We start from the raw sequence: 25,360 nt of genomic DNA, 5'->3' as shown, positions 1-25,360 counted from the left end.
CAAAAACCTTGCGGCCAAAAAACAACTTAGTCCCCGTCACAACCGCATGGCCCTTTCAGAAATGGGCAATTGACGTTGTGGGACCTTTCCCTGACGCTCCAGGTGCGGTTAAATTTATCATAGTGGCGGTTGATTACTTCACCAAATGGGTAGAAGCAAAACCACTCGCCTCAACCACTGCTATGATAACAAGAAAGTTCATTTGGGAACACATCATCTGCCGTTTCGGATTACCAATGTGCATCGTCACCGATAACGGCACCAACTTCGCTGCCGACGAATTTCAAAAATGGCTAGAGGAACTACACATTGAGCACATATTCTCCTCAGTCGCACACCCGCAAGGGAACGGCCAAGTCGAGAGTATCAATAAAAGCCTAGTCGAAGGGATCAAGGCACGGTTGGGAACGGCCAGGCGTGGCTGGGTCGATGAACTCCCAAGTATCTTATGGGCTCACCGAACAAGCCCAAAAACAAGCAATGGGGAAACACCCTTCAGCCTAGTCTACGGTTCAGAAGCGGTGATCCCCGCAGAAGTAGGTCTCCCCTCTCCTAGAATGTTGGCTATTGAAAAACTAGACAACAACATGGAACGCAGGATTGATTTGGACCTCTTGGAAGAAAGGCGCGAAAACGCTGCCATTAACGAGGCCAAATATAAATCCAAACTTGAAAAGTACTACAACGCGCGCGTCCGCGTTTGTACTTTCAACCCAGGAGACTACGTCCTACGCGACAATGAGGCATCTAATGCCGAGCGCCCAGGCAAACTCGCCCCCAAGTGGGAAGGACCCTACCTCATCAAAGAGGTCTTAGGGAAAGGCGCGTACAGATTGCAAACACTAGAAGGCGAACCTATCGCACGCACATGGAATGCATGATGTGTGTCGGTGTGTATATAATTTTGATGAGTATTTAAGCCCTTTTTACACTTTTAGCCATGTTTTAAATTTATAAAACACGATATTTACTAACACTAAACACACATATGGGCAAGTGCACCCATCGTGGACGTAGTATAGTGTTGGTAAGATACCGAGGTCGTCCAAGGACACAAGAGCTTTTAATACCGGTTTATCCTCAACGTCTAATCAAATCAAAAGGTTAGAAAAAATGATTTAAACTAAGAAAAGTAAAAACTAACTAAATGCTGAAAATAAAAATAAACTAAAAACAGATAGACAAGATGAATCACTTGGATCCGACACGTGTATTAGTATAACCTTTGATTATTTTCGCACTTTTGCACTTGTTTAAGAGATTATCTTAGTTATTGTAGTAGGCCCCTCTTTTGAAGGTGACGTTACCCTCAACCCAGTAGTTTGAGTCAGCAAGGATACAATCCTAAAGGGTCGGATTATTGAAAGATAATGAATTAAGTTATTAATGCAAATTGTGGTAGGCCCCGCTTTTGGCGGTGACGTTACCCTCGGCTAAGTAGTCTGCGTCAGCAGGGATACAGTCCTAAATAGCCGGGTTATAGTATTAATAGTAGTTAGCTTATGAGGGGGTCAAAGAGTTTGGATCCCCGCCATCCAATACCTATGGGCATTGAAGGAGATCCTACTAAATTTGACCCAGGTCCCAAGCAGGACCTCTAAACGCTGAACAAGGGCAAGACCTTTACCAAACCGTTCCCTTAACCCCCGACCAGGTAGCCAACATACCTCCATATAGACCGTGGAGATATGAATGGTGAAAATCTTTTATTTTATATAGACAGTAAAATAATGCCAAGACACCACGGACAAACGATAAGGAAAGATCACCTTCAACATAAGTAACTAGTTATTAAAGTCATTAATACAAAACCAAATAAAAAGTGCAAAAGATTAAAAATAAAAAGTATTATACTAAACACTTGTCTTCACCAAGTGATGTAAGAGACTTAGGCAAACATGGCCTTGATTGTCAAGAACTCTTACGATCAATCTTGGATCCCGAGACGACTCACACACTCTACGATGGACAATGGATGATGGTGGTGGATGATGGTGTTATGGTGGTGGTGGGTGGTGGATGAGGTGTGAGAGAGGTGGTGTGCCAAGGGATGAGGAAGAATGAAACCAAGCTCCTCTATTTATAGGCTGGACAGAACGCTGGACACGGCCCCGTGTCCGCTGGACACGGCCCCGTGCCCGTCTGACACTCTCTCTCTTCATTAATTGTAATTGCGAATTACAATTAATGCGCCTGCTGTACTTTCAACACGCCCCCGTGCCCGCTGGGCACGGCCCCGTGGTGAGCAATGGAAGCTTCTACTGGTTTGTCTTTTCTGCTGCTTCCTGGGCACGCCCCCGTGTTCGCTGGACACGGGGCGTGTTCAGACTCTGTTTTCTTCTCTTTGTTTTGGGAGGTGCCGTTGAGGGTCCGGGCAGTCCACTTTTGTTCCTTTTCTTGTATTTATGGTAGAATTAGTGGTCTTTTTGCTTCTTTTGTGATTTTGAGCTCATTTCATCCTGAAAATACAAAAGGAAGACAAAAACACTCTTTTTCCAACATTAGTACTTAAAAAGGGTTAGTTTTATGCCTTAATTGATGTGTTTTATATGTTGCATTTTACACACATCAAATACCCCCACACTTGAACTTTTGCTTGTCCTCAAGCAAAACTCTTTTAATGTGGCTTACACTCCCAAATGGAATAGGTAGAAGAGAAGTTTTTTAGCTTGTCCTAGAGTGTCGGGAATCCAAGGTTTTTATAGGTTTTATTTTTATTTTATTTACAATCCTATTCGTTATGATTTATTTTGAACTTTTGATAAGATAAACTACTTATTTTGGCATAACATGCCTTATCAAAATTCCATTTATATACAAGTTCACATACCTCACGGGAGATCACTCAACACTCGGCCGAAGGTGTATATTTAAGTGAATCGCTCGAGAGCGGCACGGACTTACGTTTTCCATAGGCTTGCCAAGCGATCAATCCTCCTCCTTTTTAACTTTTTACCTTTGTAAATATCAAGAGGACTTTTGGGGTGAAGGCTTGGGTTTAAAGGTGGGTGGTTGGTTAGTGGTTAGTAAAAAGGGCGAAAATCGTAACAAGTGTCGGTTTTCATACCTTATTTTTAGTGACATTTATTTTTGAAGTATTTCTCCAAACAAGCTTTTGTAGCTTTTGTTTGTTTTTGACTTCATTATTCATATTTTTTTTTTTTTCGTCACGTAGAGGGTATGTTTATGAAAAACCGAGCTTGTTACTAAAATAAGGGTGAAAAAAATGAAAAAGGTTTTTGGTGGGTAAAAAAAAAATTGTTTTTGGGGGTAATGAAATGAAAGGTTTAGGCTCAAAGGGGTTTTTCTAGGGGGATTTTGGGTAGGTAAAAAAAATGAAAAATAATGGTTTTGAAAGAAAAATAGTTAGTCCTAATGCCTCCATCATTTACTTACTTGGGTTTAAGTTGGTAAGGACCGGGAATGTATCGTCGTGGCAAGTTCTAGATTTGTAAAGACCGAGCGGCTATTCACACAAGAAACGAAAAATGAGCATTTAATCTAAATATGTATATTTTTATGCTCAATAAAGGCTCAAAACTCACTTTTGTGGGAATGGGTTTTTAATGTGACCAAGCATATATAATCGAATTTTAGCTAGACTTGTTATACCGTTTCATAATTTTCTTATGTTAGTTCTTTTTATCACGACGCTATCGGTTGTAAATTTGTAACAATATAACCTTTTTAGAACTTGTTATTCCCAACTTAAACTAAGACAAGTAAAAAAAAAATGAAAAAGTTTTTTTTTTAAAAAAAAAAAATTTGGGGTGTTTAGCGGTTCCAATAGAGTTTTGTGTAAGGCTTGTTTTAGGATTTTGCAAAATTTCAAGGTTTTAGCATCCCCCCCACACTTAAATTACACATTGTCCTCAATGTGTCCAAAAATAAAGTTTTTGGTTGATTAGAATGTGAAAAAGTGTGTTTAAAAACAAAGATTTTTGTTACTGGCACTCTGGACACGGCCCCGTGTTGACGGGGCACGGCCCCGTGGTCAAGTGCCAGTAACAAAAATTATAGAAGTGAAACAGAAGCCTGGACACGGGGGCGTGTCCGCTGAACACGGCCCGTGTCCAGTTACCTGAACTGGGTGATTTCCTGCAGGGGGCTCAGCACGGGGCCGTGTTGGTTGGGCACGGCCCGTGTGGAGCCTTCTGTTATGGAGATTTTTGTCGGTTTGTTCTGTTCTTCTACATGGTTCCATTTTTCTCGTTCCCTTTTTCATCCATTACCACCATGAGTCCATTTTATTCTGCAAAAACTAAAAGATTAAACTAAACTAAAGATAGGTCCGCGGAATGCCTCCGTGGTGCGCCACGTTTATAAGGGTCCTTGGCTAGACCCGATTCCCGGTCACACGTCTTTTGATTGGGGTGCCTTGCCTCCCAAGTTACACCGTCGGAGAGCGGCATCCAAGCTTGAATCAATAACCTTCATGTAGTGGACCGGGTCGTCATCCTCTATTCTCTTCCCAACTCCAAATTTTACCTCATCGTCCCCATATCTCAAAGTTAGTGTCCCGTCATTCATGTCCACCACTGCTTGTGCGGTGGCAAGGAAGGGTCTCCCTAGAATAAGGGGGACCTCGGTGTCTTCTTCCATGTCGAGTATGACAAAGTCAACAGGATAAACAAATCTGCTTACCCTTACCAAGACATTTTCGATGACACCTTGCGGGAATTTGACCGATCGATCAGCGAGTTGTATGCTTATTTTTGTGGGGCTTGTGGTTCCCAAGCCAAGCCTTTTGAACATTGAAGAGGGCATGAGGTTAATGCTAGCTCCTAAGTCGGCCAAGGCATTGCGAACGGGTGATTCCCCTATTGAGCATGGAATTGTGAAACTTCCGGGATCGATCTTCTTTTGTGGTAGTTTATTGAGTACGAGGGCAGAGCATTCTTCGCCTAAATTAACTAATTGCAAATTTTCAATTTTCTTTTTATGTGTAAGGAAGTCCCTCATAAATTTAGAGTATTTGGGCATTTGGGTTAGGACTTCGATAAAAGGAATATTGACATGCAATTGTTTTAGCAAACTTTCGAATTTTGCGAATTGCTCATTGGTTTTTTGACGAATTAACCTACCGGGGTACGGAACTCGAGGGGCCTTGGTAGGCTCTGTTGATGGGGGAGTGTCCTTCTCCTGCAGATGTGTTGGCGTTGATTCTTCCGTTGCCGGAGGTACTTCTGCAGGACCTACGGTGCGGTTTCGTAGTGTGATGAGGTGAACTTGCGCCTTTGGGTTGGTTTCGGTATTGCTAGGTAATGCGCCTTGTGGTCTCTCGGAAAAATTTTGAGCTAGTTGATTTATTTGTTTTTCTATGTTTTGAATGCTAGCTTGTTGATTCCTAAAATTAGATTCTAATTGTAGGAATCTTTCCGAATTTTTCTTATCAGTGTCGGAGACAAGGCGAGATATGGTATCTTCGAGCCTCTCTCTTCCACTTTGTTGAGTGAAATTTTGCGACTCATTTCTTGATTGCTGAAAGTTTGTTCGTTGCGGTTGTTGGTTACTACTATTGCCGGGCTCCCTCCAACCAAGGTTTGGGTGGTTTCGCCATCCTTGGTTGTAGGTCCCCGTTGGAGGACCCGACGGCCTAGGTCTATTATCAATGTAGTTTACCATTTCTTGTTGATCGTCCGTTTCTTTCATGCAACTCCAATTTTCATGTGACCCACCACACCCTTCACAAGCCATGACCGAGACTGTTTTGGTCATTTCTATTTTTTTTATTTTTGAAGAAAGGGCCTCGATTTGGGCTTGTAAAGAGGTGTTTTCGTCTACCTTATGGGCGCCCGGGGCGATAGATTTATTTCCCCGGGGAGTGTGCCACTGAAAATTGGTTTGAGCAATTTCCTCAATCTGATTATATATTTCGTGTGGGCGACGATTACCTAAAAGTCCCCCGGAGCTAGAATCAAGTGTCTGCCTAGTATGTGGCAACAACCCATTGTAGAAAGTGGATACTTGTTGCCATATTGCGAGGCCGTGATGGGGACACTTGCGTAATAGCTCCTTGAACCTTTCCCAAGTTTCATATAAGGATTCCCCGTCCTCTTGTGAGTATGTGTTAATTTCAGCCATTAATTTAGCAGTTTTAGAAGGAGGGAAATACTTATACAGAAATTTTTGGGCTAGTTCATCCCAGGTGTTTACCGATCCAGCTGGGAGGGTGTTGAGCCAAGCTTTCGCTCGGTCTTTTAGTGAGAATGGAAACATACGAAGGCGGATGGCGTCGTTTGATGCTCCATTGATCCGAAAGGTATCACATATTTCTAAGAAATTAGTTATATGTAGATGGGGATCCTCGTCCGCGAGCCCGTGAAAGGTCGCGGAGTTTTGGAGCATTTGTATCAAGTGCGTTCGAAGTTCGAAGTTATTGGCTTCGACATTCGGTGCATTGATAGCGGCGCCTAGATTACCTACGGTGGGCCGTAAGTAATCCATGAGGGTACGTTGGTCCGCCATTGGGGTTGGATCACCCGAAACCTTCTCTTGGTTTTTGGCTTTTAACCTTTTTCTGAGAAAGCGTTCGGGTTCTTCTAATGGTTCCTTTATGTCTTTATTGGAACTGGAGCTCATACACTACGCGAGGTTGGCGTCGGGTTCCAAGTCCTGCAATAAAAACAGAAAAGAATGTTGGTCAGAAGGTTCACCACGGCCCCGTGTCGAGCGAACACGGCCCCGTGGTCGGAATTACAGTGGTTGTTTTTCAGATCCCAGTTACTGGAGATTGGACACGGCCCCGTGTTGCACCGACACGGCCCCGTGGTCAGCCTTCTGTAACTTTGAAAAACAAAAACTGCTAGTAACGTTGCTGAGCACGGCCCGTGTCCGACCAGGCACGGCCCCGTGCTGAGCTCTGCAGAAGCTGAAAAAAAAATCCTAAAAATTAAAGAAAAATAAAAAGATGATTAGGCCGTTGATTCCTAACTTTCTTAAAATCCTTGTGTCCCCGGCAGCGGCGCCAAAAACTTGATGTGTGTCGGTGTGTATATAATTTTGATGAGTATTTAAGCCCTTTTTACACTTTTAGCCAAGTTTTAAATTTATAAAACACGATATTTACTAACACTAAACACACATATGGGCAAGTGCACCCATCGTGGACGTAGTATAGTGTTGGTAAGATACCGAGGTCGTCCAAGGACACAAGAGCTTTTAATACCAGTTTATCCTCAACGTCTAATCAAATCAAAAGGTTAGAAAAAATGATTTAAACTAAGAAAAGTAAAAACTAACTAAATGCTGAAAATAAAAATAAACTAAAAACAGATAGACAAGATGAATCACTTGGATCCGACACGTGTATTAGTATAACCTTTGATTATTTTCGCACTTTTGCACTTGTTTAAGAGATTATCTTAGTTATTGTAGTAGGCCCCTCTTTTGAAGGTGACGTTACCCTCAACCCAGTAGTTTGAGTCAGCAAGGATACAATCCTAAAGGGTCGGATTATTGAAAGATAATGAATTAAGTTATTAATGCAAATTGTGGTAGGCCCCGCTTTTGGCGGTGACGTTACCCTCGGCTAAGTAGTCTGCGTCAGCAGGGATACAGTCCTAAATAGCCGGGTTATAGTATTAATAGTAGTTAGCTTATGAGGGGGTCAAAGAGTTTGGATCCCCGCCATCCAATACCTATGGGCATTGAAGGAGATCCTACTAAATTTGACCCAGGTCCCAAGCAGGACCTCTAAACGCTGAACAAGGGCAAGACCTTTACCAAACCGTTCCCTTAACCCCCGACCAGGTAGCCAACATACCTCCATATAGACCATGGAGATATGAATGGTGAAAATCTTTTATTTTATATAGACAGTAAAATAATGCCAAGACACCACGGACAAACGATAAGGAAAGATCACCTTCAACATAAGTAACTAGTTATTAAAGTCATTAATACAAAACCAAATAAAAAGTGCAAAAGATTAAAAATAAAAAGTATTATACTAAACACTTGTCTTCACCAAGTGATGTAAGAGACTTAGGCAAACATGGCCTTGATTGTCAAGAACTCTTACGATCAATCTTGGATCCCGAGACGACTCACACACTCTACGATGGACAATGGATGATGGTGGTGGATGATGGTGTTATGGTGGTGGTGGGTGGTGGATGAGGTGTGAGAGAGGTGGTGTGCCAAGGGATGAGGAAGAATGAAACCAAGCTCCTCTATTTATAGGCTGGACAGAACGCTGGACACGGCCCCGTGTCCGCTGGACACGGCCCCGTGCCCGTCTGACACTCTCTCTCTTCATTAATTGTAATTGCGAATTACAATTAATGCGCCTGCTGTACTTTCAACACGCCCCCGTGCCCGCTGGGCACGGCCCCGTGGTGAGCAATGGAAGCTTCTACTGGTTTGTCTTTTCTGCTGCTTCCTGGGCACGCCCCCGTGTTCGCTGGACACGGGGCGTGTTCAGACTCTGTTTTCTTCTCTTTGTTTTGGGAGGTGCCGTTGAGGGTCCGGGCAGTCCACTTTTGTTCCTTTTCTTGTATTTATGGTAGAATTAGTGGTCTTTTTTGCTTCTTTTGTGATTTTGAGCTCATTTCATCCTGAAAATACAAAAGGAAGACAAAAACACTCTTTTTCCAACATTAGTACTTAAAAAGGGTTAGTTTTATGCCTTAATTGATGTGTTTTATATATTGCATTTTACACACATCAATGCACAACAGCTTCGACGCTGTTATATGTAAGCCATGTTCTTACATTTCTCTATGTAACCTATTGGGCCGCAGGCCATTTGCAAATAAATAAATAAGCAATTTTCTACATTATTGTTTGTTATTACTATTACAAATGCGTGTTCCACTTTGCGGTATCCCAAAAACAGATTGGCAAAATCTTCATTCGTGATACCCATACAAAGTGGTAACCACACACAAATATTGTAATAGGCCAGCAAAAGGCAAAGAGACTTGCATGTTTTATCCGGCCGGATACACAAGTTTTTGTTAAACACTTAACACAATTCCTGAGCCCAAAAAGGCAAACAATGGAATTGACGCGGACTCATACGACAACGGTATGGAGTACACTCGACCCCATTCACAAATGGGTAGAGTTCCGGTAATATAAGCTTTTACAAAGCTCAAGCAATTCTAAAACCCTCACACGGTAAATAACAGAATTGATGCATACCCATACAACAAAAGTATGGAGTATACTTGACCCCGTTCATAAATGGGTAAAGTTATGCATACATACGTTCAGACATGCAAGAATTAAAAACACTTGTACAAACTGAACAAAGAAACTTTATATTCAAAAAATTCAAGTGTCCACAGGATGCTTAAGGAATTTACATAAAGTTCCTATCCTATACAAGAGGAATACAAAAAGGAGGCACACTCGCCAACCTAAACCCTATTTTGTACCGCTGGTCCCCGCGTCTCCTCCGGCACCACCAGCGGGTTCTTCCTCTTCCACATCAGGATAAAGCATCCGCAAGCGGTCAACATAGTCCGCCACCTCCAAACACTCGTCCAGCTCCCCTACACAGGCAAGGGGCGTATCATAAAAGGAGGCTACGGCCGCTTTCAGACGACCTTCGGTATCCACATCACGGAACACGGACGCCTGATCAGTATAACCGCCTGTGGATAATACATTGATATGCCCAATGCAGCGGTTATAACCAGCCTTGAAGCCAGCATCGCGCGCACGCTCCTTAACCAGGTCCAAACCAGATGAGGTCTCAGGGGCATTCATTATAGCCTCGACAATCTGCAATAAAAGGATCATAAGTCTTGAAATACTAATCCAAGCCAATGTAAAGGCAATGGATACTTACACGCGCGATGCCGTGAGTCCGCAACCACTCACGGTCAGCTTCCAGTTGGTTAAAAGAGGACACCAAGGCATCCTTGGCCTCAGCAGCAGCGTCAGCCCGCTTCTCCGCAGCGGACACGCGGGTAGTAAGGTCCGTAACCGCGACCTCCCGGGCCTGAACCTCAGCCTGTTACAAGAACAGCAAGCAATACACTCGATAAATATTTTCAAAACAATAAAGGAAATATACAACAGAGGTAACGAAACATACCTGAAGGCTGGAAACAACCTTATCCAAACGAATGCGCTCCGCATTCGCCTCTTCCAGAGCCTTGGAAGAACGGCTCTCCTTCTCCGCGGCCTCTTCAAGGGCCTTTGAGGCACGAGCCCCGGCTTCTTTGGCCTCTTCAAGCGCCTTCAAGGCGTCGGCCTTCGCCTGCAGCGCTTTAACCGATATGGCCTCCGCCGCAGCTTTCTCGCTGCCCAAGGCAACATTTGCCGCCTTGACATTCGCCAACTCCTGCCAAGTATGAAACAGAACGTTATTCTGCTTAGCCCAAGATTCATTCCATTTCTTGCGCTCATTGGATAACTTTTCGTTCCAACTCTTGCGCTCATCAGCAAGGAGTTTAGCAAGGGTACGCACCTGTTTCAGCTGGGCAGTACCACTCAGCAGTCTACTTCTGCTTCTCAAAAGCAGCTTTGTCTTTCTCCAGCTGCTCCGCACCCGCACGGGCAGCCTGAACCAGCTTTTCCGCTTCTGCCCGCATACGAGCAGCATCTTCCTCGCGCCGACCCAGCACTTTATAGTCTTCCAAAATGGCATTCGCCACAATGGAAGTCCCTACCAACATTGTTGAGAGCTGGTTTATACGCAACTCTCGAGGTGCGGCACGGGCGCGCTCAACTTCAAAGGGGGTCCCCAGACCACCCAAAATCTCCTTACAGGCCGCAGGATCATTCGAAATATCATCCCCCTGCATAACAGTCCAGGGGGGTCGGTGATACACCATACTGCGACCCGGGGAATAAGTGCGGTAGTAATACTCCAATTCAGACTCCCCAGGCTGAATTGGAGGCCCGTCATACCCCGCACCACCGGCAGACGAGCCGGTACCCTTATCAACCGAAGACTTCTGCGGCTCAGCATCATGCTGCCGCGCTTCAGCGCCAGTTTTTTGCGGTTCAGCATCAGAATGTTGCTTCCCAGTAGCAGTGAACCGCACACTCAAATCGTCTCCCTCATTGGGAGAGATCAGATTGTTGGACGAGTCGACAGTATCAAATATCTGGGCCGCAACATTCTCTGCGGTACCCTCCTTCTGCACGGTTGACTCAGGTACCACCTTGACGGGAGGTGTCGACGGCACCTCCGTTGCACCCGCACCCGTGGCACGCGGGGGGGACTCCGGAGCATCGAAGATAGAAAAATCTTCATCTTGAGGCTCTGCAAAAAAGTCAAATAGCTATCAAAACTAGTTACACAACAGTTAAGACTAGATAGCCTACACTTACCAACGACAATCGCAGGTTTTTTCTGCGTCGGAGCAGACCTTTTGGTCACCAGTCTCCGACGTTTGCTCTCAACACCACCAGCAGCTTTCTGCTCTGGCCCTCTCTTCTCACCGACTGCAGGGGGACCCGCAGCTGTCCCTCCCGCGGAAGTCTCTTCTGACTGCCTCTTCGCAGCACCAGAACGCGACACCGCAGCTGTACCCAAACCCTCAAGGGTATCAGATACTATCACATAATCCTTGTGTCGACGAAAAGAGGAATGAGAGATACCTGCTGCCTGCGGCACCAGATGAGGCACAGTAGTGACCTCCTTTATCTTCTTTTGACGAAAGCGCACGCCCTTCACAGTTTGCCTCTTTGGCACACCTTTCGCTTCGGGGTCCCCTAAGGCCCCAAGATCACCTGCATGGAATCAATACGTCAATAAACCAACATTATCAACACAAGTGACAAAGCTTGGATATTATACCTTTGCCTGGTGGCAACTCAACTGCCAGTGCAGCCTCAGTAGGCACCCGGAAGTTACTACGGATGATGGTATTGTGATCCTCTTCACCATCCGCACAAACCACGGTCTCAACCGTCCCATGGAAATCCGGGGCAAACATCCTCCATGCGGGAGCATCCTCTGATAACACATAAAATCAGTACCGCAAAAAAGAATAGGGAACTTAAACACATGAAGAGTACGTACCACCGCTTTTCTCCCGCACCACGGGTCTTGAGTTTTTGTTCCTCCTAGTCAACATCATACGCAACAACCACAGTTGCGTGTTGGTCAGCTTCACAGACTCAATAGTCTGAAGCTGCGGAAACCATTCCACTGACTTCGAGCTAGGGACCGCAATGGTCTCCGCGATGATCGTCTCGGTCACATTCCGAAACATCATATCTGCAACAATGGCAGCAGCTTTGATGTAGAAGAATTTCTTCTTCCACATCGTCATCCCCTTGGGGGAGTCATCAGCTTGGGGGTACCGTCTCGTTGACGGAAAGAAAAGAACCCCATGGACACTGTCATCTGATAGAACCGTCGGAAATCTCCGACGGTAGGCTCTATACCAAGAGCACGGAAGGTGAACTCAAAATTACGAATCCGAATCATCCCAAGCGGACTCATTTGAGAAATGTGGACCTTATACCACTCCAAGACATCCACGACAAACACCGTCAACGGTAACCGAAGATTACAGTCACCAAAAAAGTCGGCCCACATGGTCACATAACCGGCCGGAGCGTAGGCACCAGTATCACCCTCCGATGGATACTGAGCCCCATATTCAGGGGGCATTTGGACAGTAAGCATAAGATTGTCAAAAGACTTCTTGGTCCACTTCAACGCCGGTAATCCACCACCGGCAACCCCCTCTTCTTCTCCTTCAACCACTACCGGTTGTTCAGGGTTTTCACCCTCCACATTGTGTGGATTCGATGGTTCAGCCATCAAAAATATTCAAGAAGCGAAAGATGGTGAACGAAAACACCAGCAACCTCACCGGAATTTCAGAAAAAATAGTCGGAGAAGACAGATAACAGTTTCTCTCTCAAACGGCAAATTTTTTGAATTTTCGAACAAGTGAGGGGAAACCACGAACGGTTTCCCCTTATATACCCATCGCAATTAATGCGGAGGGAGAAAACAAATGATCACGTTCAAAAAGAGCGAATCATAGGACACCACGTGTCGAGCGCCGTTTCCGCTGACGGTTATCACGCGCGCGTGGCCGCTCACGCGCCTGACACAAGAGACGTTTACACTCTTCGCTACAGTGCATTTAATGCCTCGGGCAGTGCAAACGTCCTTTCATTTCAGCACATGCCAGGAAGATCTCACCAACTTCCACCAACTCACACGTGCGTCCAGCCACGTATGCAACAAAAAGCGACTACATTATCCAATTATAAGCGGCATGCGGTTTCTCTGGTATACCGCACCATAACCCATACCGCATGTCGTTTTTTAACATACCCCTAAAAATAGGTAAAAACATATATCTCTACACTATAAGGGGGTATAATACCTATCCGCACTACCCACGAGCACACGTGGAATATGCGGCCTTGCCACACACGCGCCCGTTCAGGTGTGTCAAATGCTCAGAACCAGCGCCGGCCGTTGGACTGAACCGCATCTTAGACACAGGGGAACTGCATTGCCTTCATTCTCTTCAAGCTTCAAATCCCTCCTGCCCGGTTCACAACCGCAGAGGGTACATGAACACCTTCTTTAACAAAAGGAAGGAAGGGTATGCACGCGAACGCACATCAGCAACCCTGTCTCCTGAACCTTCAAGAGCTACATCCGACCCACACCCACTTCGAGCAAATGTGGTAATGCAAAACCGCAGACACTCACGAGGAGCTACGGACATAACCATAGCTTCCGCAGAGTGATTGCTACGGAAGAGCCAAGCTCACTCCACATCACCGAACAATGCTACTGCATGGCAAACTCGGTATTGGAGCGGGAAGGTAAGTGGCTCCAAAACGAACGCAGAACAGCGCTCTAAATAAACTCTCGTCGAACAAAAAGCGTCCGAACAACGGTAACAAGTCTGCTTATGACTTTGTTAACCCGATTATGGGCCGCATAGAATAAACAATGGTGGGCATACCCTTGCCTATGACCATGTTTATTTACCCATAGTATGAATATACATTGTTCGACCAAACATGGCCAACAATGACGCAACGAGGTAACCGCAAAGAACGTGCGGTTACTAGAGAGCTATGACGATAAACACGAAAACCCCACAAACAAGGGATCGTCGTCTCATAACTCGATGCCGAACATAGAGCTCGAGCAAAGCACTTGCAAGCATCAACAACTTTTGATCCCAGTCTCATAGATTGGTCCAAAAGTTTCTTTTCTTCTTCATGCACCAATTCAACAATTGGTATGAAGAAAAGCCCACCTTTAAAGGATGGGAAACCTCCACATACCTTCGAAACACCATCCCAGAGGTTGGTTCGAAGTTTGTGCAGCATTACTAACAAGGTCTCCAAGAGACCTTCGGCACAACAACAGGTGGCAGACCACCTGGTGACATAAATCGGCTGAGAATCTCGCATCAGACGAGATTCCTTCACCGATACGGAAGAGGCGTCAGATGACCCTTCCGGACCTCCAGCTTCATTTACATACAGAAAAGACCACACATGGTCTAGGATCTTCTCCAGACTCCAAACTACCTTCCAAACACCATAGTCCAGTACTCCTCCCACATACACCTTGTATGTGGCAGCAACACTAGACTGGGGGGACTTGAAGGGGTATGGTCCCAGATCTCGCGTCAGCATCGACCGCGAGTGACCATTACCCTTATCAAAACCCCCACTAGCTAACAACCCACTTGTGCCTATGCGCGAACGCATCGACACAAGGGTTGAATCCAATCTATCTAGTAACAAAAGAGGACTTACATGGAACAGGAGAACGGTAGAGTGATGCGACATAGCATCACATCTGGTGTACGAAAACGGAAGTATTCACAGCGACGCGGCATCGCACCGCGTCCAGTGAACACTTCTATCAATACAGGAAAGCCTTACCTTAGGCATAGAAGAAGATGAACGTAGTGGTACGGCTGACACCGCACCATACGGACATTTTCGTCACGACAAGGGATGCAGGCAAGACGACGATGCGGCTAGCACCGCATCTCGCGTATTCCTTGATCACAAGTAGGAGACGCGGTAACTTCAGATGTTACCGCACGTAGCGATGCGGCTTGCACCGCATCCTATGTACTCAAGCAAGTGGTACTAACACCACAGTGCAAGTGGCACCAATGACAGTTACCTGTCAGAGCTACGTAAGCAATGGACTGACGTGGCGTAACCTCCATAACCGACGAGCCTGACACACCTGAAAAGGGGCAGCACGTCGTCAGTCCATCCATCATCATCCTCCTCCACTCCTCGGCTATAAATACCAACCCCAAACCAGGTTTGAGGTATCTTGTCACAACTCTCTCACTACTACTACTATCTTACTTTGCTTCCCAAGCAAACTACTGATTCTCACGCCGGAGAGTGGTAACAAGGAGCACCCCCCACCCCATCCTCCTTGTTACGAGTCACGGCTTGTTTCCTTGTGCAGGAGATCAACCACCGGTGATCCAGCCAGCGATCCTCGAGAGGAAGGGATTAACCCTTCTTGACGAGACCAGTGAGTTAACCCTGCCCGGTTAACCATTGTTTCATCAGTAGGTGATCAATTAAGCTATAAGGATTTGACGGTTAAAGTGTCTACCATTGAAACAGATGTTGCTAAAATGTAAGAATTGATGAAGTAGATGATAGAGCTTTTTAAAAGTCAACCTAGCACTCAGCAAATTGCCAATGAGCTTTGGAATTCTGTGCAACCCATCCTTCAAGCTCAGAGGAATTTAGCTGAAAGTAACTACAATTCCCATTTGGAATTTATCAGTAATATGGTTAATGCTAGGTATAAATACACACAAACAGACGTTAGGAACATTAAGGAACATTTGTTCAAACTCACTGGCTCTATCCCTACATCAATCTTTGAGAAAGATGATGATGCCAAAAAGGGGGAGAAAAATTCACTGAGAAAGTTGCCAGCTGATTTAGAAGCTAAACCAAAACCAAAGGTGCAACAACAGCCAGAGTCAGCTAAACAAAAATCTTCTGCAAAAGCTTCAGAAGCTGGAAAGGAAAAAGGGATTGATGAGATCCTAAACAAGAAAGGTGAAGAGATAGCAATGGAAAAGCAGAAGAAGCAAGATACAAAGGAAAGCACTGCTAATCCTACAGAAATTGTATCTTCTGCTAAACCTAAATCCAAACCTTCTCTAGAAAAACCACCACAAAAGAAGGAAAAAATAGCTTCAACACCATCATCACCCATTCTGCCAATAGATGCTGATATAACAAAAGTATCAGCAGATGTTAGCCACACAGCTGCTGAGACACCAGTTGTTACAGCAGAAGTTTGTCAAACGTCTGCCATGATCATTTTCACTAAACCAACAACATTCCAACCACCTCCAACATTACAAAGATTTCTCATACATTCATCTTCACCACCAAAACGTTCTCCTTCACCAGAAATCATGTCCACACATAAGAGAAAAAACTCATATTGTGTTACAAGATGATGAGGAGATTAAATCAGCAATCCCCGTATCATCTGCTCCCATTCAAAACAGTCCATCCTCATCATTTCCACCTAGAGAACCTACTTCATCCTTTCCTATTGCTACACTACCATCAGTCATTCCCCTGGAAGCTCAATATCCTCTGGAGTTAGTCATTGTTAAAGGTGAAATTGAATCATTCTTCACAATAGAGGATCCATCTAAAAGATCCTTCCCATCTCTTTATGGCTATAAGATGCCTCAAACCTTAGATGAGTATCTGAAATTAAAAGTAACACAGGCTGAGGTTATAGCAACAGAGAATAGCATAGGGATGGATGATAGGGAATACCAGAGGTTCTTATCATTTCAGCTTAGCAAAGTCAGAAAACTTGAAGACTTTGCTAGGGACCTGAGTAAATCCATGTCTGAGAGGTCAGTAATTCCTGAGCTTCAGATGCAACTGCAACTGAAGGATGATTATGTTGGACACATTATGAAGTACAAACCATATAATGCAACCAGAGATCAATTCAAAGACTGGTCAGCAGATGATCTTAGAGAAGAAATCCATAGAATCACAAAAATGCGCAATGATCCTCTGGTAAAGCCAACTCTACCTAATTGGAAGAAAGTCAAAACAGTGGAATCAGATGAGGCATTGAAGTTTAAAAGAATGAGAGCAGAGCTTGTGGCTGCTAGTTATGGTTCAGCTAGATCCATTGCCAGTTGGTCTAAACAGAAGATAGTTGAGACCTACAAAAAGCTGGAAGAACTTAGAGCTAAAGATCCAAATGTTCCTCAAAACCTAGTCTATCCTACAACTGCTGCTTTGTCTCAAAAGATCCATACTCCAAAAAATCTTCTCTCATCATCTGCTTTATCTGAATCCATTGCAAATTTAGTCAACAGACCACAATCACCAAACTCATCTTCAATAATTCTTTTCCCAAGAAAACCAGTTGATCCAAAAATAGTAAAGTGGAAGTCATGCTCAAAAACCCAAGTATTGACCTTGATCAGATCAGATGGTAGTGTTGAAGAGATTAAAATGGATAGTGCATATAATCTGAATGCATATGATCTCCAAGATTTGTTGGACCTTCAATTTGAAAGGGATGATGAAGAAGACATGTTCTCCATGGACTTTGAACTACAATTCAAAGGACAAATCAGGGAGATGTTGATGAGAAATAAAAATCAGCAATAAAGAACAGTTTTGGTATCATCTATTGTATAGGGAGATTGTTGGATCAGCAGCTGTGACATTGTCTCCAGTAGCATATTTAAACAGGACACAACATCTAGGAAAGGACATGTTGCTACGTAACACACTCTTGATTAAGCTTTGATGAAAGTTGTTGAGGCAGGTGATCGTGTGTTCGTAGTTAATGTTTGTTGAAACTTAAGTTGTATTTGAATTCTATTAAGTTTGTTAGATATCTTTTATATGTACTTATGTCTATAAACAGTTTACATTGTCAATGAGTGGGACTCCCTTTTTTGGATAGGAGAATGGAAATAATCGTATGTAACTGATATATTAACCGATGATCTATGTTTATAGTTGCCTTTTTGCTATAATAGATAACACGTTTTGGTACAATATCTATATACCAATCTATACTTTCTATTAAAATGTGTTATGCATGATTTTCTAAAAACCATCCGTGTTTGCACACGGGTCTTACCGCTGGTACTATATAATAAAAGAAACCATTTTGAGGACACATGTCGCTTTATGAGGTGGTCTCAATTAAATTTTTTAGACGAGATTTTTATGATAAGAATAAAGATAAGTGATAACCATATATTAATTACTAAAATTAAAAAATTTTGATGATAATAATAAGGATAACAGATAACCATATATTAATTAATAAAATTAAAAACTATACATTAACTTTTTTATTATTTATAAAGATAAAGATGGTTTTAGTTGTTTATATAAAAGTTTATAATCTTTATCTTTATTTACTATCTAATAAGGCTATTGGGTGTGGGGGTTATGGTTGGGATATGATTTGCCACCTAGGAACATGAATGAAAGACTACACCACCCCCTTGATTGATCCACCATGGTTTGCATGGATTAAACCATGACAACCATGGTCCTCCTTTCCATTTTTAAAGAAATCATTACATTTTTCTTTAGACAAAGAAAAATTAAAATAAATAAGGGGCTAGTGTTTTGGGTGATGACCACACCCTTAGGCTAGTGGTTTTGGATGGTGGATTAGAGGTGGTTTACATGGCACTAACATGGAGGGCCATGGTGGTCATGAGGGTCACGACCACACCCTATAGCCTAAGCGATGGGTGATGAAACTATTAATGAACCGAACTCAATTAAGAATTATTTCCAAATTCCAATCGATCACAAGTAGTTCAAAAGGAAAAAAAAAATATTTGTTGTTAATTCCTCTGCTACAGTTATACTAACCTAGTCAAATATGAAAGTAAAAATATAACATCATACATGAAAATTAAAAAAAAATTCACATTTTTTCTCTTTTAACGTTTTTTTTTCTTTTTCCGTTTATTAATAACTATTTAGTTTAAAATTTTCATCGATTTAACCATGCGTAATACTTAAATTTCTAACCTATTAATAAATAAATAAAACACAAAGTAAAATGTTAACTTGTGTAATACACAAGTTTCTAACCTAATAATAAATAAATAAAAAACAAAGTAAAATGTTATAATACATCAAAGTTCTTTTTTTTTCAAAAACATATGTTGACGAACATATGTGTTAACCGATTATATTATATTTAATCAATCATGTAATACACGTGTTTATTCAACCCATTCAATACACGTTTTGAAGATGTAACTTTTTTATTATCTAATAGGGAAAATGTCACGGCATAGTAACCGAGTTTTAAAAGTGTTTTAATTAAGTCACTTGTATCTTTTTTGTCCCAATTAGATAACTTAACATTCAAATCGAGCCATGTTCTTTTTTCCATGTCTCAAGAAAAAAATGTAGCATAAGATACTGGGCTTGGATTATTTTGATATATGAAATTATATTTATTAAAAATAAAAACACTTTAATTACATTAAAAATTAAAAAAATAAGTTACAATCCATGTCATCACTCGACGTTAGTATCAAATAAAAGGGAAAAAAGAAACAAAAATCCACATTACCATGGTTACTTATGAAATGGATGAAAAACCCCTTAATTTTAATAAAAATGAATGTTGGATGACCTGATTGGAAGACTTTTGAAACTTGAGTGACCTAATTGGAATACTTTTAAAACTTGTTTACTATTCTACAAAGTTACCCCCTAATATATAAAGTTATATTTACTCAACCCGCGTAATATACGGGGTTATAACCTAGTATTTTTATATATGAAGAGATATCCATGAATTAAGAAACATAAAAATTAATATTTAACACCAACATTGTATATATTATGTTTTATTATTTTAATTCTTTCATGGTATTAGAGCATTCAAACAATTAGATATATATTGATTTCGAGGAACGATGAATAGTAATTTTATTTTTATAATAATATATATTTTTTATTATTTTATTATTTAATATATTATAATAGTTTATTATTATATTTTCTTTTAATAACATATTTTTCTTTTTTTTAAACATCTATTTCTTTTACCTTTTTTTAATAACTAGTTATAAAAACCGTCGCCACGTTGCGGCGAACTTGTTTTGTTGTTTAGTCTGTGTTTACATATGTTTAAATCAGTACGAGCGCGTTGCACACGGAATCTGTGACACTCTAGGTTTTTCCGAACGAACACCTTGTAATATTTTGTGTATATATAAATATTATTAAATGAAAACGTGATCCTTATTTGCATAATGTGCGTTGTATGTACGTATTATATATATATATGTGAGAGCCGAGACCACGACCCGAGACCATGACTCGCAACCACTCGGTTGCGAGTGGGCCACTCGGTCTCGAGTGGGCCTTTGGGCCGTAACCGGTTTGGGCCGAAACCCTTAGCCTATGTTGAACCTTGTTATATAATCCCACCTTTCCCCACTTCTTTCATTTTTACACACACAAACACTCCTTAAATTCTCTCTCAACTAGAAACCCCAAACCAACAACATTCCATCTCTTCCAAATCACGGTTCAAGCAAGGATCTCGGACAAGAACTCGGTCAAGAGCATCACTCGGACACTTCATCTTCTCTTATTTTTTTCCTTTCTTTCGGCTCCTTCTTCTTCTTCATAACCGGTTAGTGTTAACCTTATGATTTATGAAATGTTCATGAACTAGAATGCTTGGTTAGTAATGTTATGCATGATTTTTAGGATGTTTTGTGAAGTTTGGCATTATGTGTAAACCACTATGTTTGAATGCTTGATGACATGTTCAAAATGACTAACAAATGGTAGTCTAAGAATGATTATGGCTAAACACACTATGCTTCATTGTTTCTTGCAAAATGATAATGCTAAACATAAGATTTCGGCTATATATTGTATGTTCTTTGTTCTTGCCATGATAATCTTGTTAAAAACATATGATTTTGGTTCATAAAATATGGCTATAGTTGACATGAAAACCCTAGAAAACTTTGAATATAGGATGAACTTCTTGAATGTGGTTTGAAGATTTAAAAATGGCAAAGTTTGATCTAAGTTTACTAATATTCAGATTAGGCAAAGTGTTAGTAGGAACCTTATTGGTTGTTTCCTAATCTGGGTCTGAATTCTTGGTACAAATTGGACTGATGGATCTGCATCATCACGTGTGCATGAAAATGACAGTTTCCGACTCGCAACCACGGCATTACGACTCGAGACCACGCCGTTGCGACTCGCAACCAAAGCGTGACAACTCGAAACCACACGATTTCGACTCGAGACTACGTCGGTTGCGACTCGCAACCACAGCATGATGACTCGAGACCACGGTTGCGACTCGCAACCATAACGTGACAAGCCGAGACCACCTGGTTGCGACTCGAGACCAGCTGGTTGCGACTGGGCTGTCCACTTTGGTTATTGGGCCATTATGTGTTATGGGCTATCTGTTGACTGGGTTATGTGTTACTGTTGACTGCTTAAATGTTTAGGCCGGCCCAATAACCCCATGACTGTTTACTTGTATGCATGTTACGTACCTGTATGTGTTTTACGGGAATGCTTGTACACCGAATCTGACCTATACCGGTAACCATGTTAGGACGTGGTGACCAGCGTGTTTGACCAAGTAACCAAAATCTACCGAGCAACCCAAGGTGAGTTCACAACTTAAAAGCATGCGTCCCGGTGGTTTGGGACACGAGACTAAAACAACCCTATCCCCTTGAAAAGGGGATACCATTTACATACCTTCCCTAGTTATTGGGAACAAAACTTACTTTTCCCTCCCTGGTATTGGGAAACCTTTTGGTTAATTACTGTTTATACGGATTGCAACTAACGGCACTAAACGAAACTCTATCACTCAAGTCCCTACTACAAATACCGATTAGTCGCCGGGGTCAGGCGAACGGGTTATTAGTTGATAGCGCTATTTAGGTGTTTACCAGCCTCACACCGTGCCCTGGTTTGGGATCGGTCGTGAACTAATGTACTCAGGCATCCGTCAATGATGATAGAACATTGACATCGGGGCATCCTGCGGAAACGCAACGGTTACCTAGTGTTCGGTATTGGAAAAACAGTTTAGTCGCTAACTTTTGGGGTAGCTCCCCATGGCATGTATAAACGGATAAATTAACCGGTGAAACAAGTTTTTGGAAATTAAAACTGGACAACTAGTGAACTCACTCAGCATTATTGTTGACCCCCTTACTGCATGCTTTGCAGGTAACCCGTGACGAAGGAGCTTGCTGCTTGGGAACGTGTAGTGTCTGTTCACCCTTGTGTTGGGTGTTACCTTATTTTGAATTATGAACTTTGTTAAACTGCCTTACTTATGCTTCCGCTACTTATTAACTGTTTGAACTTAAAACCTTAAACTCTGAACCTGATATTTGCTAATCTTATGGTTAGTAAGTATTACTTTTGTTATCAACTTAATTATTCAGTATAATTGGTGGCTGGATCCTGGTCAGTCACGCCCTCGAATGCGGGTGTTATCCGCAGGTGGATTTTGGGGGTGTGACAGATTGGTATCAGAGCCATTGGTTATAGTGAACTTGGTTTAAAAAGGGGAAAATCTTTTTGGAGAAAACCAGACTATAACCCGTGACTCGTAACGACACTACACTCCAAGTGCAAGGCTCGACACATTTGACCTCATAGCTCGGACCAGTGTTTACTTGTTTGCTTATGTTTCCTGATTTGCTATACGTACTAGTATGCCTAAATCAGATAGATACACCTCTCTCTTCTATCTCATTCTCACTACACTACGACATCACACTCATACTGTGTTTTCTGGTTATGAAGACAATGAGTGGACGCGGAAGGGGAAACATCAACATGACTCAGGCTCAGTTCACTAACCTACTCAACACAGTGGCTGCAGCTTTCGCAGCTCACCCTATAGGTAAGCTCGTTGTTTTAGGATGTATAGATCCTACCGCCACATCGACTTTTCGCCTCTAAACCTATACGTTTCGCTTCTCACCCTATAGGTCAGCATGCACCTGCGCAACCACCAGTGTGTACTTTCAAAACTTTCATGGATTGCAAGCCTCTCCCTTTCAACGGCACTGAGGGTGCCATAGGTCTTCTGCATTGGATTGAGAAAATTGAAGCTGTTTTTGCTGTTTGCGAATGTCCCCCTGCGAATTGGGTGAAATTTGCTACTGCTACGCTTGAAGGAAGCGCGCTTTCTTGGTGGAAGGCGCAGATTCAGATGTTTGGATTGGAAACTGCAAATGCTACTGCGTGGGAGGATTTCAAGGATATGATTAAGGATGAATACTGTCACCGGGATGACATCCACAAGCTTGAGAATGAGTACTATGAGCTCAAGATGGTTGGGTCGGAAATTGAAACTTACACCAAGCTGTCTAATGACTATGCTGCTCTTTGCCCAAGCATGTCTCGACCTATGTATCGAAGAATGGAACTGTACATCAAGGGTTTGGCTCCAGAAATTCGAAGCCATGTAACTTCAGCCAACCACACTACCATTCAGCCGATTGTTCGTCTTGCTCACAAACTTACTGATCAGGCCGTAGAAGAGGGCAGATTGCCCAAAAGGATCAGTGCTACTGTCGGAACTTCTAGTGACAACAAGCGTAAGTGGGAAGGAAGTCAGGGCAAGGATGCTAACCCCACTCAGGCCCCAGCACAGCAAAGGAAAACTGAAAACAACAAGGGCACTCAGCAACAGGGTGGCTACCGAGGAAGCTACCCTAAGTGCAACAAGTGTAACAGACACCATAATGGGGCATGTAACAAGGGCCAGTGTCAGCGATGCCACAAGATGGGGCACGAAGCCAAGGATTGTAGAAGTCAGTTCCCAGCAAGACAGAATCAGCAACAACCCCAACAGCAACAGCAGCAGGGAAACGACCGAGCATGTTTTAAATGTGGGGCGACAGGGCACTTTAAGAAGGATTGCCCCGAACTGAATCAGAATCGCAACAATAATCAGGGAGCTGGGAACAACAATCAGAACAACAATGCCGGGAATGGTGCTAGAGGAAGGGCTTTCGTGATTGGAGCTGGTGAAGCAAGGAATGACCCCAATGTCGTGGCGGGTAAGTTCCTACTTGATGATCGTTATGTTTCTGTGTTATTTGATTCCGGTGCCGATGCTAGTTATGTATCCCTACGTATTAGTAAGAAGCTTAAGCGTCCGCTTTCATTACTAAGCTCTCCTCATATCGTCGAGTTAGCTAATGGTAGAAACATCGAGGCCTCACATGTTATCAAAGGCTGCAAACTAGTGTTGTCTGGTCAGACATTTAGTATCGACCTGTTCCCTGTTTCTCTTGGAAGCTTCGACGTCGTTATTGGTATGGATTGGTTATCCAAGCATCGCGCTGAGATCCTCTGTCAAGAGAAAGCAGTTCGTATTCCTCGCCGTTCTGGCAAACCCCTCATTGTACAAGGTGGCAAAGGTGGAGAAATCTCCGGCATTATCTCTTTCTTGAAGGCCCAGAAGTATTTACGAAAAGGGCACACCGCTATCTTAGCACTGGTCACCAACACGCAGGAAAAGGAAAAGAGGATTGAAGACTTTCCGGTAGTGCGTGACTACCCCGAGGTATTTCCTGAGGAATTACCTGGACTCCCTCCCCACCGTCAGGTCGAATTCCAAATCGAGCTAGCTCCCGGAGCAGCGCCTATAGCTCGTGCACCTTATCGACTAGCCCCCGCAGAATTGAAGGAACTCTCTACTCAACTACAGGAACTTTTGGATAAAGGTTTTATCCGCCCTAGTTCATCACCCTGGGGAGCACCGGTACTCTTTGTTAAGAAGAAGGATGGCACGTTCCGAATGTGCATTGACTATCGTGAGTTGAACAAGGTTACCATCAAGAATCGTTACCCCCTCCCTCGAATCGACGACCTATTCGATCAGTTGCAAGGATCGAGCTATTATTCCAAGATTGACCTGCGATCAGGCTACCATCAGTTAAGGGTCCGTAATGAAGATATTTCCAAGACTGCATTCAGAACTCGTTACGGTCATTATGAATTCCTCGTTATGCCCTTTGGAATGACCAACGCGCCTGCGGTATTCATGGATCTCATGAACCGAGTGTGCAAACCCTACCTCGACAAATTCGTGATCGTGTTTATAGACGACATCTTGATCTACTCGAAAAGTCGGGAAGAGCATGAACAGCACCTACGCCTTATCCTCGAACTCCTTCGCAATGAGCAACTGTATGCCAAGTTCTCGAAATGCGACTTCTGGCTTCGAGAAGTCCATTTCCTTGGGCACGTGGTTAACAAGGATGGAATCCACGTCGACCCTGCAAAGATCGACTCTATAAAGAATTGGCCTACCCCTAAGACTCCGACTGAAGTCCGCCAATTCTTGGGACTGGCG

Source organism: Helianthus annuus, chromosome 3 (genome assembly GCF_002127325.2).
Source record: "Helianthus annuus cultivar XRQ/B chromosome 3, HanXRQr2.0-SUNRISE, whole genome shotgun sequence".
NCBI lineage: Eukaryota > Viridiplantae > Streptophyta > Magnoliopsida > Asterales > Asteraceae > Helianthus > Helianthus annuus.
The sequence above is the reverse complement of the archived record's forward strand: the minus strand, read 5'-3'. Positions refer to the sequence as shown.